Source organism: Electrophorus electricus, unplaced genomic scaffold, assembly GCF_041902795.1.
Source record: "Electrophorus electricus isolate QZ-2024a unplaced genomic scaffold, ASM4190279v1 Scaffold27, whole genome shotgun sequence".
Taxonomy (NCBI): Eukaryota; Metazoa; Chordata; class Actinopteri; order Gymnotiformes; family Gymnotidae; genus Electrophorus; species Electrophorus electricus.
Genome location: NW_027658550.1, coordinates 589,556 through 604,468, shown reverse-complemented (window position 1 = coordinate 604,468; position 14,913 = coordinate 589,556). Strand labels below are relative to the sequence as shown.

Genomic DNA, 14,913 nt, shown 5'->3' with positions numbered 1-14,913 from the left:
TACTGAGGGATGACTATGAACTTGACTTGGCATGAAAAACTAAAAGCACTGTTAATATTTACTGTAAATTATTAAGGTTCATTCACATATAAGAAATCATACATTTATTATAAAACTGAATGTTACTCAGCAATATGAATGATGAGGGTTTAATTTTAGGTGCCAAGTGTTGGGGCAGATAAGTGAGTTACATGTGAATGTGTTGGTCACGTGTGATGAACTTTGAAATCCAGGTTGCACCAGTGCCTGTGAATTTTTAAATAGTATTTTGCCAATATTATTCCAACCTTGAATGTAAATACTACCCTTACATGTTAAAAGTGAATGGATTATGCCAAGTAGTTTACTGCGCTGAGCTTATGGGGAGAGGGGTCAACGTGAAGCCCACAGCTGGCATGAGGTCCAACTGTTCCTCAGACACGCCAGGTGGAGGAGTGAAACGAAAGTGCTGCAGAAGAGTGGCGAAGAAGAGGAACAGCTCCATCCTGGCCAGACTCTCTCCCAGACACACCCTACGCCCTTAACAGACACACAGACAGACATTTAAAGTACAACATGAAATCTGGAGCACCAGATCAATGACAGAAAATGATTTCAGTGCACCTCCACAGAAGGGCATGAAGGCATCTCTCTTAATGAAATGTCCCTACTCATCGAGGAAGTGTCCTGGATTAAAAGTGTAAGGGCTCTCCCACTCATTCTCATCCTTCAACACGGATGTCAAAAGAGCAAATACACAGGTTCCCTGCAAAGAATCACAGTTTTAGCTTAAGCAGGAAGCTAGTGACAGCTTTCTCTGGTATGACAACAGTGCAAAATTTAAATTTACGCAGCCATTTTGTCATGTCTTTGTTATATTTATAAACCAGCCAGTTTCAGCTCTCAGTCTCCTACGTACATTTAATAATTTTATCCTATGCATGCTTTTGTTGTATTGCTTTTAGACTCTTCTCAGTTAATCTAACAGCCTGACCTTCTTGATGAAGAAGCCTTGGAAGTTAATATCACAGGTAGTGGTGTGAGGGAGACTCATGGGTACTATGTCTGCCAGTCTCTGTGTCTCATGGATGACTGCATCTGTGTAAGGCAGGTTCTTGTGGTCATCCAGCACTGGCTGGCGGCCTCCAACCACCCTGTCAATCTCCTGTTGTACCTGATCTGGAGCACAACAGAAGATATTGTCTCGTGTTTTTAAGAAGACAAAAGCAATCAACTCTTTCAATATTACAATATAAACAAATACAAGAAGCAACCATGGTAAACCCTCAAACACCATCAAGCACCTCTTTGTCTTCCTCATTGGAGAAATGTCTTGGACACTGGATATTCACATTGCAGTTGGAATTCTTACCTTGTATGTGGGGGTACTTGGCCATTAAGCAGAATGCCCCAGTGGAGCGTTGTGCTGGTTGTCTCAGTACCAGCAGCAAACAGGTTGGAAACAGTTTGAAGGAGATTCTGTGCATGGAACAATGAGTTCTTTTTTCCAGCCTCCTAACCAATAATCAGAAGGGATCAATTAGTCAGCCAACATAAGAGACCACTTTCTTCCATCAGAGTACAACTGAGTAATACCAGGGATCATATAGAGAGATGTTTGAAAACCATCAAACCACTGGCTTTTTCCATACCAAGCCTAATCAGCTGGCCTAACAGTGAACCAATTCAACAAGCATGAAAAGGTTTTCTTAAGAAGTCCCATTTTATTTATATTTTTAAGGAACCAGTTTTGCTGTGCTAAAACCTATAAAGAAGCTTAAAATCATAAGGTTCCATTTATGCTTGCCAACTTAAGCCATTGTTTCATCCATGTTCATTTGTATGGTGGCCAGGAAGACCCAACATGCTGCAACTACATTAAACACATTCATCAAAACACATGTGCTACATTTCAGAAATGCAATGCAAATTCATGAATGTTATACAAATTCCAAAAACATTTTATTCAAAATGACAACATATGCTACATTTCAGAAATGCAGTGCAAATTCAAAAAACACATGCAACTTCAGAAATGCTACAAATCCAGTCACAACACAATGAAAGTGTTGTTTCAGGGGGACACAAAAAGGGGTTATTCAACCAAACAGCCAGTGAAAAGTAATTTATATTTGTGATTTCCAAAGTTTTGTCACTGGTGGTACAGAATGAACAATTGGCCTATTTGTGCTTTGCATTCTTGCACATGTTTGGTTGTAAAGAATGCAGCCTTAAAGAACACTGATAAAACAAAATCCCAACTAACAGAAATATAAACCTGATCCTGCCAGTTAATAACTAGCTAGATGCATTCAGAGTGTGTTACTATTTTAAACTCCAGTTCAGCCTAAAGAGATTCTGTCGAATACAACTAGGTTTCTGTCCATATACCTACTTTTAGAGCGTTATTGATTTCAAACCATATTTTGTATGTATGTAAAAACAACACACTTGAGATTAACTAGTAAGAATAAGACAATTGACAAGATGGTCACTGTAGCAGACCAGTTAAACTATCAAACCTGAACAAAAACATAGTGTATCCTGTAAATTAGTAACACACTCTGAAGGTAGCTAGCTAGCTAGCTAACTAACTACGTATTAAGCCAGAAACATAGTCGCGTTAAATGGGATTTTTTTTTTCATCAGCGTTCTTTAAAGCTGCATTACAACCTAGCAGAATTAAATATGCAAAACTGCTGAGCATGAATAGATCAGTTGTTCATTCTGTATCAACATAATCCATAACAAACGATATAACCATGGTAATCACAAATATAAATATTTTTCATTAGCTACTCGGTCACCACTGGTCTCATAGGAGTCCATTCCCTCTCCGTGTCCTCAGAAACATGTCCGTCGTGTTGTAGCTGTTATTTGCAGGGTTTCTGAAGTTGCATGCGTTTTTTGATTTTGCATCACGTTTCATTTGCAGCACAGTGGGTCTTCACATTCATCGTACATTTGTGTTATTTTTAATTTTATTTTCTGCAATCTGAACAGTGTTACATTTAACTTTCCACTGAATTAAGAGAGTCAATCAAGGACACTCTGCCAATTGTAAACGCAATGTGTATAAATACTGCTATTATCAATGTTTAAACAGCAGTTAAAGAGGTGTATACCAAGCTTGAAACAGGTGTTTGACAGTTCATGACTGAACTTGCTTTGGAGCAAGGGAAAGACATTCCTGTCTCCCATGAATATTGCCCCTATCTGTATTGTGAATTGTGTGATTTTTGTGTGCTTGTTTTTGTCCCACACAGAGCATCACGCACACATGGACAATGTTCCAGGCTGCTGGAACTGTCCAAATGCCCCATAATAAGAAGTGATAACGGCCTTTTGAAAGCCAACTTTGATGTTGTCATTCTTGTGACATAGCGAACAGGGAATTCCTTTACACAGTGTGACAATCAGGCTTCCCACACTCATAGAGCTCCTTGTGCAAGTATAGTCAATTAAGCAAAACATGTTAATTTTGTTAGTCTTTCCACTACTGCTTCCACTTACTGTAGTACTAGCAATTAAACTTCACATCTAGTAGTTCTCTAGGTAATGCTGTCAGTTATTAGGGATCCCTGTATGACCTTTATTCTCATTTATCCTGTCTGTTTTTAAAAATGATATTACCTATATGAATCAATACATTAATTCCTTTAGAATTGGTGATTAGTTGCTAAACATCCTATCGATTGTTGATCAAACTCAAAATCTCCCACTGAGATGCAAACGAGAGTTTTCTGTTTCACCATTTGGCAGCCAGATAGTGCTACTGAAGCACTTTGAATTGCCACAGTATATGAAAAGTGCTATATAAATTAACTTAAGTTGCCTATTGATTAAAGGTCAAACCTGCTTCCATATACAATGGCTGAGGTGATATTTGAGGCATTTATACAATAACCAATAACAGGATGTTAAATGTTCCCATATATTACATTTTGGATAAATGGATAATTACATTATGGATAATTTGGATAATTACATTTTTGGCTCAACTACAAAAAATAGTTACTTCTGGTAAGAGTAAAATAGAAAATATATACTTATGTCTCTTACCCTTAAAGTTCTCCACCACTTCCCTCAAATTCCACATCTCTTCTATGATTCTCTCTTCACTCCCTCTCTTGCCCTGCCCAAAGTCCTGCAGGGTGCTAAGGGCAAAGCGCCTCATCTCTTTCCAGTTCTCACCATTAGAAAACAGAATTCCTTGATCATAAACAGAAATCATTAAACCTTTGTTGTTAAACAGCTAAATGTCAGCGAAATGCCATAAATGTAAATGTAAACACAAAATGCAGAATGGTTTTTCATCTTAACTGTGAGACAACTGCATGTTTTTACAATATTTATATAAAACAGGTATTCATGATGAAACACACATTGGGAAACTGCTTATGATCTATTCCAGTGCAAAACCAAATTATAACCATGATTAATAAGGAAAATAACATAAAATAATAATTGTCTTCAGAAAATGGCCTTTTATGAAGAACATTGCTGGCCTGGCTTCCCTCTGGCTGTTTCACAACGGTTTCCCCTTTTCTTCTAATTCTTCTCTTACACTTTAGTCATGCTCTTTCACCATGAATCTTGTTTTATTAATGTTTCCCTTGTTGGTGTCACTCTGGGTGACTTCTCCTTCAGGATATAAACACCTCCCCTGCCCTTCTTTTGGAAAATCTGATCACACCTCCATCCTTATCCTGCCTGCATACAGACAAAACTCAAACAGGAAAAAAGGTTTTCTGATCAGTCTATCAATGGAGTGCAGAGGCCACCTTCACACTTCAGGACTGCTTTGAAACCACAGACTGGTGGATATTTTGTGACACAGCTGGCACTAACATCAATGAATACTCAGACATATGTGGAATAGACTTTGCATGATCACTGACTACAAAGGAAGTTGGTACTGTGATAGGGGGGTTGACCTCCTCACTTGCAGAGAAGCTAAATGCTCATTATGCTCGGTTTGAGGAAAACATCCCCCTTGCTGCAAAACTCCCAGTAGATCAGGAGAGCTTTGTGTCTGAGGAGGTCAGATCCTTTAAGGCAGTTAACCCACGCAAGGTACCTGGTCCACAATTGGATACTGGACTACCTGATATGCAGACCCAAGGTGGGGAAAGTAGAAAACAGCTTCTCTTCAACACTGACTCTGAGCACAGGGGCTCCACAGGGTTGTGTGCTCAGCCCCCTCCTGTACTCCCCATTTACACATGACTGTGTAGCCAAACACACATCTAACATCATCTTCAAGTTTGCTGATAGCACAACCATCCTAGGCCTCATCACAAGGGGAGACAAGTCAACCTACAGAGACAAGGTTAGTGCTCTATCAAAGTGTTGCTACGACAACATCCTCCAGCTCAATGTCAGTAAAATGAAGGAGATGATTGTGGACTACAGGAAGCTGCATTTGGGTGGTCACTCTCGCCTATACATCAACGTATCCCAAGGGGAAAGAGTCGGTTGAGTTTTTCGGTATACACCTCACAGATGACCTCACCTGGTTCAACCACACCAACACACTGGTGAGATCAGCCCAACAGCACCTCTTCTTTCTGTGAAGGTTCAGGAGGTTTGGCCTGCCGCCTGACATTTTCACCACCTTTTATAGATCTAAAACAGAGAGCAAACCCACAGGTTGCATCACTGTCTGGTACTGCAGCTGCACTGCAAGTGACTGAAGGTCCTCCAGAGAGTAGTGAGGACTGCAGAATCCATCATAGGCCACAAACCTCCAGCCTTACAGGATAGCCATCAGTCCTGCTGCTTGGGGAAAATGAAAATGATGCAGCTAGACAGTAGCCACCCAGCACACAGCCTGCTCACTGTGTGTCACAGGCATCGCAGTTCCCACGGCGACATATTTACGTGCTTGGTTTGGTTTCTGTCCCTGGTATACTTGGCTCGGTTTTGTCAAGCTCTTGTTTTGGTTTCGTTCTGTTCCACCCCCGAGCCTGTATCCCCAGCTGTAATTATGTTCACCCGTGTCTGGTAATGTTTATCTGGATCTTCATCAGTCTTGGTTATTTAAGCCCTGTTTTGCTTTCCAGTTTGTCGGTTATTTTGGTTTGCCAGTTGTGTTTAGATTTGGTGTTGCTGTTGCTGTCATTGTCTCTGTTACTTCCTAGTTAGTTTCTTGAAGTCTACCTCATTCTGTGCTGATGAACAGTTTCTACCCTCCTATAAGGCTCTTAAACAGGATATGAAACAGTTAGTCCTTAGTATTAGTTCTTGGCAGCACACCACTACTTGAACATTTCCACATAGTCACTATTAACATACAGGGTGTAGTTTATCTACAGATTACCCTGGGCTAATATATTCAATAGCAGGAGGCTCCTTATTAGGACTCTTCTGAAGTCTAGTCACCATCTATTCTGAAAAAAATCAAAACAAAAAAGTAAATAAATAATGAATGAAAAACAAATAATTTACCTAATTAAAATTTAAATAGTACCATGATCAACTCACACACACATTCCATCATCTAAATTGGCTGAATAAGGTTTTCTGAATCCTTGGCTGAAGTCATAGAATATGGGACTGATGTCTCTTGTCTCCAAATTCTTCTGCATGATTCACCAGTGCTTGTTTGACAGTTTGATATCCTGTCAGGACAACTACTTTCTTTGGACCAAAATACACAGTGAATATGGATCCATATTGTTTTGACATCTGCAAACACAAATTGGATGGATAAAAAGTTTTCTGTTAATACAATGTACTCTATACAATGGGTTGATGGATTTTTTTGAATTTTAAGTAAAGACACTGCCATATTTATTTATTTAGTTAGGGTTTCAGAAGTAATAATCACATTGTTGAACTTGTGACTTTATGAGTCAAGACTGATTTAACATAGTCCTTAAATAATAATTAATTCATTAATTTTCCCTGCTAATCAGAGTGGTGCGGTAACGTGCGGTGGCCCGAGTGCCGTAGGGGGAGCGGCAGGACGCACAGACTCCTCCGACTGGGACGAACATTTATTCACATTTAACATGAAACACTAACGGCACTCACAAGAATCACTCACGACTGATACAAACAAGAAACGATTAACATTAAACACATACGGTGAACACTAATACAGTGAACATTGACTATGTTACAGCACACGTTACAGAATAACCAACCGCTACAGCACGCACTCTCCCTCGACAAAAAAAGTAATTCCTAGCGGGGGGTGCATGAACATCCTCTGCACCTCTGCCTGGATCCCAGGATATTGGGGAGAGGACCGTTGTCTGCGTCTTCTCCGGAGGTAGAGGGGAACAGCCCCAGGAATTTCTTGGGGGGGGCCTCAGGCGGTTGAGCCCGGGCCAGGGAGGACCGAGGGGCACCACAACCACCAGAAAGAGGGCGGTTGCGTGGAGCCAGCGGGATCTCCCAAGACCCTTCTCCTCAGCTGACTCGCCAGCGAAACTGGAAAGGTCTGCCCAAAGCCTCAGAGGCAACCCGCCTCTGGGACGCTCTTAGAGCGGCGGGAAAGAGGAGGACCGTTTAGGGATGTCTGGAACCGGGGCGGACGTGCACCCCCGCGTGTCCGCTGAGGCCACGGACACGTCAAGGAGCCTGCGGGGACGGCGGGCGCCACGTCACAGCGCCTTGTGTTTGTGTGTTGGTGCTATTGTGTGTTTCTGTTTGCGCCTTTTGTGTTTACAGGCGCAACGTGTGGTGGAGTGTACCGGACTGCCCCGAGAGAGGCAGGGAAGCTGCCTTTCTCTCTCTCCCCGCGAGGTCTCTCTTGCTGGCGGCACCTGGCCCGCCTGGGCGCCGGGCACTGCCATGCTGTGTTTGTGTGTACGTGTACACGGTACCTGGAGGTTCACGTTCATTGGACGGATGCGTCGGGATCCGCGCCCCTTGGGAGGGGGTTCTGTCACGGAACGCTCGCCTCCCGCGATTCACGTGGTTCGACCCGCCATGTGCAGTGGGAGGACTGTCTTGTCTGTAACCACACCTGCACCTCGTATATACACCTGCACCTTAATGTATATAAATGCGTGTTAAAGTGTGCAGGATGTTGGTTATTGTTGGCGTAATGTCTGAATGTAATGTGTTTGTTAGATGTATTCTTGTGTATCGTGTTTGTTTAACTTTAACCATTTCATGTTCCTTGTTTGTGATAAGCGTGCCATTGTGTCGTTTGTTAATAAATGTTCGTCCCAGTCGGTAGAGTCTGTGCATCCTGCCCCTCGCCCTACGGCACTCGGGCCGCCGCACCTTACAGGTGCCCCAAGTAATCTTATCATTTTTGATTGCCAATTTATTGAGGTGATCATAACACTATATTTGTGACAATAGCTGTTGTAAAAAATGCTATATACCAACTAGCTAGCTATCTTCTCCGTAAACTAGCTACTGTTAGCTCACACCTACGTTCCATGCAAACATTATTGTAAAAAGTAGAAAAATGAACATTATGAAAACTATTCCAGTGTTTAATCAATATCACTTCCACTTTGTAAATATTTCTACCATGTGAGTCACGTATCTGTGACTATCATGAACAATTGCATCATTTCCTAGATGAGGCAGATGTAAAAGGAGACATTTACAGCGAGGCATTACTTAGCCATTGTTGTAAAACAATTATTTTGTAGCCTTCTTGTCATTTTACTACCTTAACCCTTTCCTTTTATAAGCTGTTTTTTAATCAGTAACAATTTATGAAACATTAGCTAACCTACTAATATGCAAAAAATAGGCTTGTCTTCATAGCCAGAGTACACATATTATACTGTTACTGTTCCATATTACACAGAGTACTGTTCTGAATGTTTCTTGATAATGGTCTAATGAATCATTGCTTGGTCTTACTAAATGCTACGCTGTCTGCCAGTTCACACAAGCCACCTGTTGCAGTGTTGCTGTCAATGTATGTCAATTAGAATTCTGTCAGTGGAGGTGCTGATGCCATCAGGGGCTGCTGTGTTCTCGCACACATAGCTGGCACTAAATAACAGGTCTAAACCAAGTTAAGAATGCACTCTTCTCGGTAAAATTTAATTTTTAGCTCTGAAAATGACCAAGGTGTGGACCTCAGTGACCTCATAGCTAGCTATGAGCATGCTCCTAAAGTTAAAGGGGAACTTCATGGATTTGACTAATTTTCTTTATCATTCAATGATTTAGACATAAACAAAGTTATTAAGAGTTTTTTGGTGTGAAATGTGCATTTCTAGACACATTTAGTAATTAGCTGTCAGAGTAGTTCACAGTGGTAGTACTAGAACCACACGTTGTGACGTCTACACTGCAAAAATAGTCACTTAATCTGTTCTCCAAAATGAGCAGTATCTGTCTTCTAAGTTTGTATATGATGATGGTAAAAGAGTGATAAACTTTAAAAACTACATCTTTGGGTCCTATTTTTCCTTACAACATCCTCCATGTGTCTCTCCATCCTACACCTCCTGGTTCTTCTGCTTGTGTGTGTGTGTTCAGTCACTCTCCTTGCATTCAACCAACCAGCAGGTCAGCAGGTGTAGTGTTACGATAGAAATGACAAGTCACCATTTACTACATAATTAATGTGAAGTAGCCCTATTTTGTTAGAATAACTTGAAAGTAGTCTAAAAATGTCATTTTATTTATTTTATTTTTTTAATGCCCTGGCCAGTATTCTTTGGCTGCACTTTAGGGGGACATTGATTTTATTTTTCAATTTTCATTAGTGATGTCACATACGTCATTGTTTGTATGCAGACCTCTACAGGATTTTATATTTGAAGGTTCAGTTTTACAACTAGCTGACTGGGGATTTAGGAACGACAATATCACAATATTTTTTACTAATATCAGCCTTTATCCAGTAGACTCAGTATAATGTGCAAACAGCAGTAAGATGTTGTAAAGGGATTGTGGGGCAAAACATGGGTGCAAATTCACAGAGCTGATGGACCTGGAATGTGGAACAGGTTGCACTGAATGGTGGGAGATGCTAGAGTGACGCTGAAAGGACAAAAGCTGAATGTGACATCATCAGGAACAAGGCGCGATTAACAGTACTCATTAAGTGACGATTTATTAATGAAACACACAAAGAAAACAAAGCAGCTTCAAATAGAAGCAAAAGAAAATAAATGAAAATAAAATAAAATTAAAAACAAGCAGGAACGCTACTAAATGGTGGGCAGGCTCAGCAAAGCCTGTAACAGCAGGGTTAGGGACCATCAGTAGGGTCAGAGCTGATGAGATAGCACCTCTTTTATATCTGAGGTCAATTTTTCAACTAGGAGTGAGATATTGTATTTATTTGATGCTATGAGTTTATGTATTTGTGTTAACATTTTCTGAGGTTTAATTTAGTGTAGTTATATATATGGCTAGGGGGAGTATGGTTACAAAAGTGTCTGATATTGACTGTTTTCTTTAAAACATCTTTGTACAAATTGAAAGTGACAGTTATCTGGTATGTTGTATTTTTCTGACGTCAAAGAAAATACCAGAGAATAACTGTGCCCGGCTGATTATACCTCTCTGCCTCCATGTGCAAAATACAAAGGGTTTGTTATTGATTAAAAACATGGGATTGTTCCATAAAGTTTGATCATAGGGAGAATAGATGCAATTAAGAATTTTGTTTGAAATCTACCAAGTATTCAAGGTAGTACTTATTGTATTGTATTCATAACATTTCAATTTTTTAATAATTTTGTTTATGAATGGAATGCTATTGATGCCTACTTCTTGAATTAAGCTCCTCAATGTCTAATCATGATTGGTTTAAATTACTTGTCCAGTGTCTGATGTAAAGCAATTGGTGGGAAAAGAAGTAGTAATAAAAATTTGTATTAATAAATAAATTTAATTTTGAGGTTGACATTCAGGTACATGCTGATGGCAAACACCTAGAAATCACAGAGGGGGAGAGTTAGAGAGTTAGTGTGCACCTTCTGCAGTTGTTTGACACATTTAGGTCCTTTTCAGGATACGAGATTAACTGGTCCAACTTTTCCAACTGGTCAGCTCTTACATCTTTGAACAACATGGCCAGTTCAAATCAACTACCCTCCTTATTTCCTGTTAATGATTCATTTAAATACCCGGGGTTTGATTCTTTCTTCTTTATCAGTGATGGCAATGGACAATTTTCACACCTTGCTGCAAAAAATTGAGATGATTTATATAGGTGGAGCTCACTGAGAACATCTCTGGGATAAAAATGAATATACTTCTACAACTCAGCTATCATTTTTACATACTCCTGATTTACCTCCCACTCCCTGTATAAATGACATAGGCTACCGTGATTTGGGCTGGCATTTCAACAAGCAAAATGGCTCAGTTTTTTGGCTTGATACATCATTGTTTATTCAAAAAACCTTTTTCCATAACTCTTTTTCACATTTTGACTTTAGCAATATTCTGACTTTTCCATCTCATCCTAGCGTAAAAATCTTTTTGTGATATTTGGGTGTTTGGGCTTTTTCCAATTCTGCAAAAACTTTGTGGACAGAAACCCCACTACTGATGGTGTCTAACCCTGTTGAGGGTCCCTAACCCTACTGATGGTCCCTAAACCTGCTGATGGTGCCTAACCGAGTTTACGGAGGCAGTAGGAGGGTTTATTGGAAAACTGGTGGACGAAATGATTCCAAGAGCCACCATAAAGACATTTCCCAACCAGGGTGAGAAAAAAACCATCTGCAAGCCTCTGAACTCTCACACTACTGCCTACAACGTGGGGCTCATCAGGAACATGAACAAGTACAAGTCTGTGGCATACGGAAAGCACAGGGCGGTGAGAGAGCTGAATCAGCGCTATGGGAGGAAACTAGAGTCACAGTTCCAGCAGAGTGGCTCTAGATCCCTGTGGCATGGACTATGGATAGATACATAAATATATATACCTACAGAGAGACAGATAGACACAAACCTACCGATAAATACCTGCAGATGGATGGACAGATACATACATAAATATACATACCTATAGATAGATAGATAGACACATACCTACCGATACATACCTATAGATGGATAGACAGATACATAAACAACTATACATACCTAAAGAGCGATAGATAGATACATACCTATCAATACATACCTGCAGATAGATAAAAACATAGATACATACCTGCAGATGGATAGACATATACATACATAACAATACATAACTATAGAGAGAGATAGATAGGTACATACCTACCAATACATACGTGCAGATAGATAAATACATAGATACATACTTTCTGATACATACCTGTAGATGGATAGACAAATACATACATAACTATACATACCTATAGACAAATAGATAGATACATACCTACCGATACGTACCTATAGATATCTATCTATAGGTACGTATCGGTAGGTATGTATCTATCTATTTGTCTATACAGATACATAAATAACTATACATACCTAAAGAGAGATAGATAGATACATACTTACCGATACATACATGAAGACAGATAAATACATAGATACATACTTACCAATACAGACCTGCAGATGGATAGACAGATTCATACATAGCTATACATACCTATAGAGAGAGAGATAGATAAATACCTACAGATACATACATGCACAGATAATACATAGATACATACTTACCGATACATACCTGTAGATGGATAGACAGATACATGCATTACAATACATACCTTTAGATAAATACATAGATACATACTTACCGATACATACCTGTAGGTGGATAGACAGATACATACAAAACTATACATACCTACAGACAGATAGATAGATATATACCTACCGATACGTACCTGCGGATACATACATAACAATACATACCTATAGAGAGATAGACAGATACATACCTACCGATACATACCTGCAGATAGATAAATACATAGATACATACTTACTGATACATGCCTGCAGATGGACAGACAGATTCATACATAACTATACATACCTATAGAGAGAGAGATAGATAAATACCTACAGATACGTACGTACGTACGTATAGATGGACAGACAGATACATAAACAACTATACATACCTAAAGAGACAGACAGATATATACCTATCGATACATACCTGCAGATAGATATATAGATATACACTTACCGATACATACGTGCAGATGGACAGACAGATATATACATAACTATACATACCTATAGACAGATAGATAGATACATATCTACCGATACATACATAAAAATACATACCTATAGAGATAGACAGATACATACCTACCGATACATGCATGCAGATAGAGAAATAGATACATACGTAGCGATACATGCGTGCAGATGGACAGACAGAATCATACATAACTATACATACCTGTAGAGAGAGAGAGAGATAGATAAATACCTACAATTACATACCCATAGATGGAAAGACAGATACATAAACAACTATACATACCTAAAGAGAGATAGAGATACATACTTACCGATACATACCTGCAGATAGATAAATACATAGATACATACTTACTGATACATGCCTGCAGATGGACAGACAGATTCATACATAACTATACATACCTATAGAGAGAGAGAGAGATAAATACCTACAGATATGTACCTATAGATGTATAGACAGATACATAAACAACTATACATACCTAAAGAGAGAGCGACATATACATACCTATCGATACATACCTGCAGATAGAAAAATACATAGACACCTACTTACCAATACATACCTGCAGATGGATAGACAGATACCTACATAACAATACATACCTATAGAGAGATAGATACATACCTAGCGATACATACCTGCAGACAGATAAACACATAGATATACACTTACCGATACATACCTGCAGATGGAAAGACAGATACATACATAACTATACATACCTATAGACAGATAGATAGATACATACCTACTGATACATACGTGCAGATAGATAAATACATAGATAGATACTTACCGATACATACCTGTAGGTGGATACACAGGTACATACATAACTTTACATATCAATAGAGAGATAGATAGATACATACCTACCGATACATACGTGCAGATAGATAAATACATAGATACGTACTTACCGATACATACCTGTAGGTGGCCAGACAGATACATACATAACAATACATAACTATAGACAGATAGATAGATACATACCTACCGATACGTACCTGCGGATACATACATAACTATACATACCTACAGAGAGATATATAGATACATACCTACCGATACCTACATGCAGATAGATAAATACATAGATACATACCTAGCGATACATAACTGCAGACAGATAAATATATACACTTACCGATACATACCTGCAGATGGACAGACAGATATAGACAGAACTATACATACCTATAGACAGATAGATAGATACATACCTACCGATACGTACCTATAGATGGATAGACAAATACATAAACAACTATACATACCTAAAGAGAGACAGACAGATACATACCTATCGATACATACCTGCAGATAGATAAATACATAGATATACACTTACCGATACATACCTGCAGATGGACAGAGATATATACATAACTATACATACCTGTATAGAGAGAGAGATAGATAAATACCTACAGTTACATACCCATAGATGGATAGACAGATCCATAAACAACTATACATACCTAAAGAGAGATAGATAGATACATACTTACCGATACATACGTGCAGATAGATAAATGCATAGATACATACTTACCGATACATACCTGTAGGTGGATAGACAGATATATACATAACTATACATACCGACAGACAGATAGATAGATACATACCTACCGATACATACATGCAGATATATAAATACATAGATACATACCTGCAGATGGACAGACAGATATAGACAGAACTATACATACCTATAGACAGATAGATAGATACATACCTACCGATACGTACCTATAGATGGATAGACAAATACATAAACAACTATACATACCTAAAGAGAGACAAACAGATACATACCTATCGATACATAC

General features: G+C 39.1%; 1 pseudogene; it reads right to left on the bottom strand.

Moving 5' to 3' along the window:
• Positions 1 to 329: 329 nt before the first annotated feature.
• LOC145655506 (cytochrome P450 2K4-like) lies at positions 330 to 7,832 on the bottom strand (annotated as a pseudogene).
• Between the last annotated feature and the right edge of the window lie 7,081 nt (positions 7,833 to 14,913).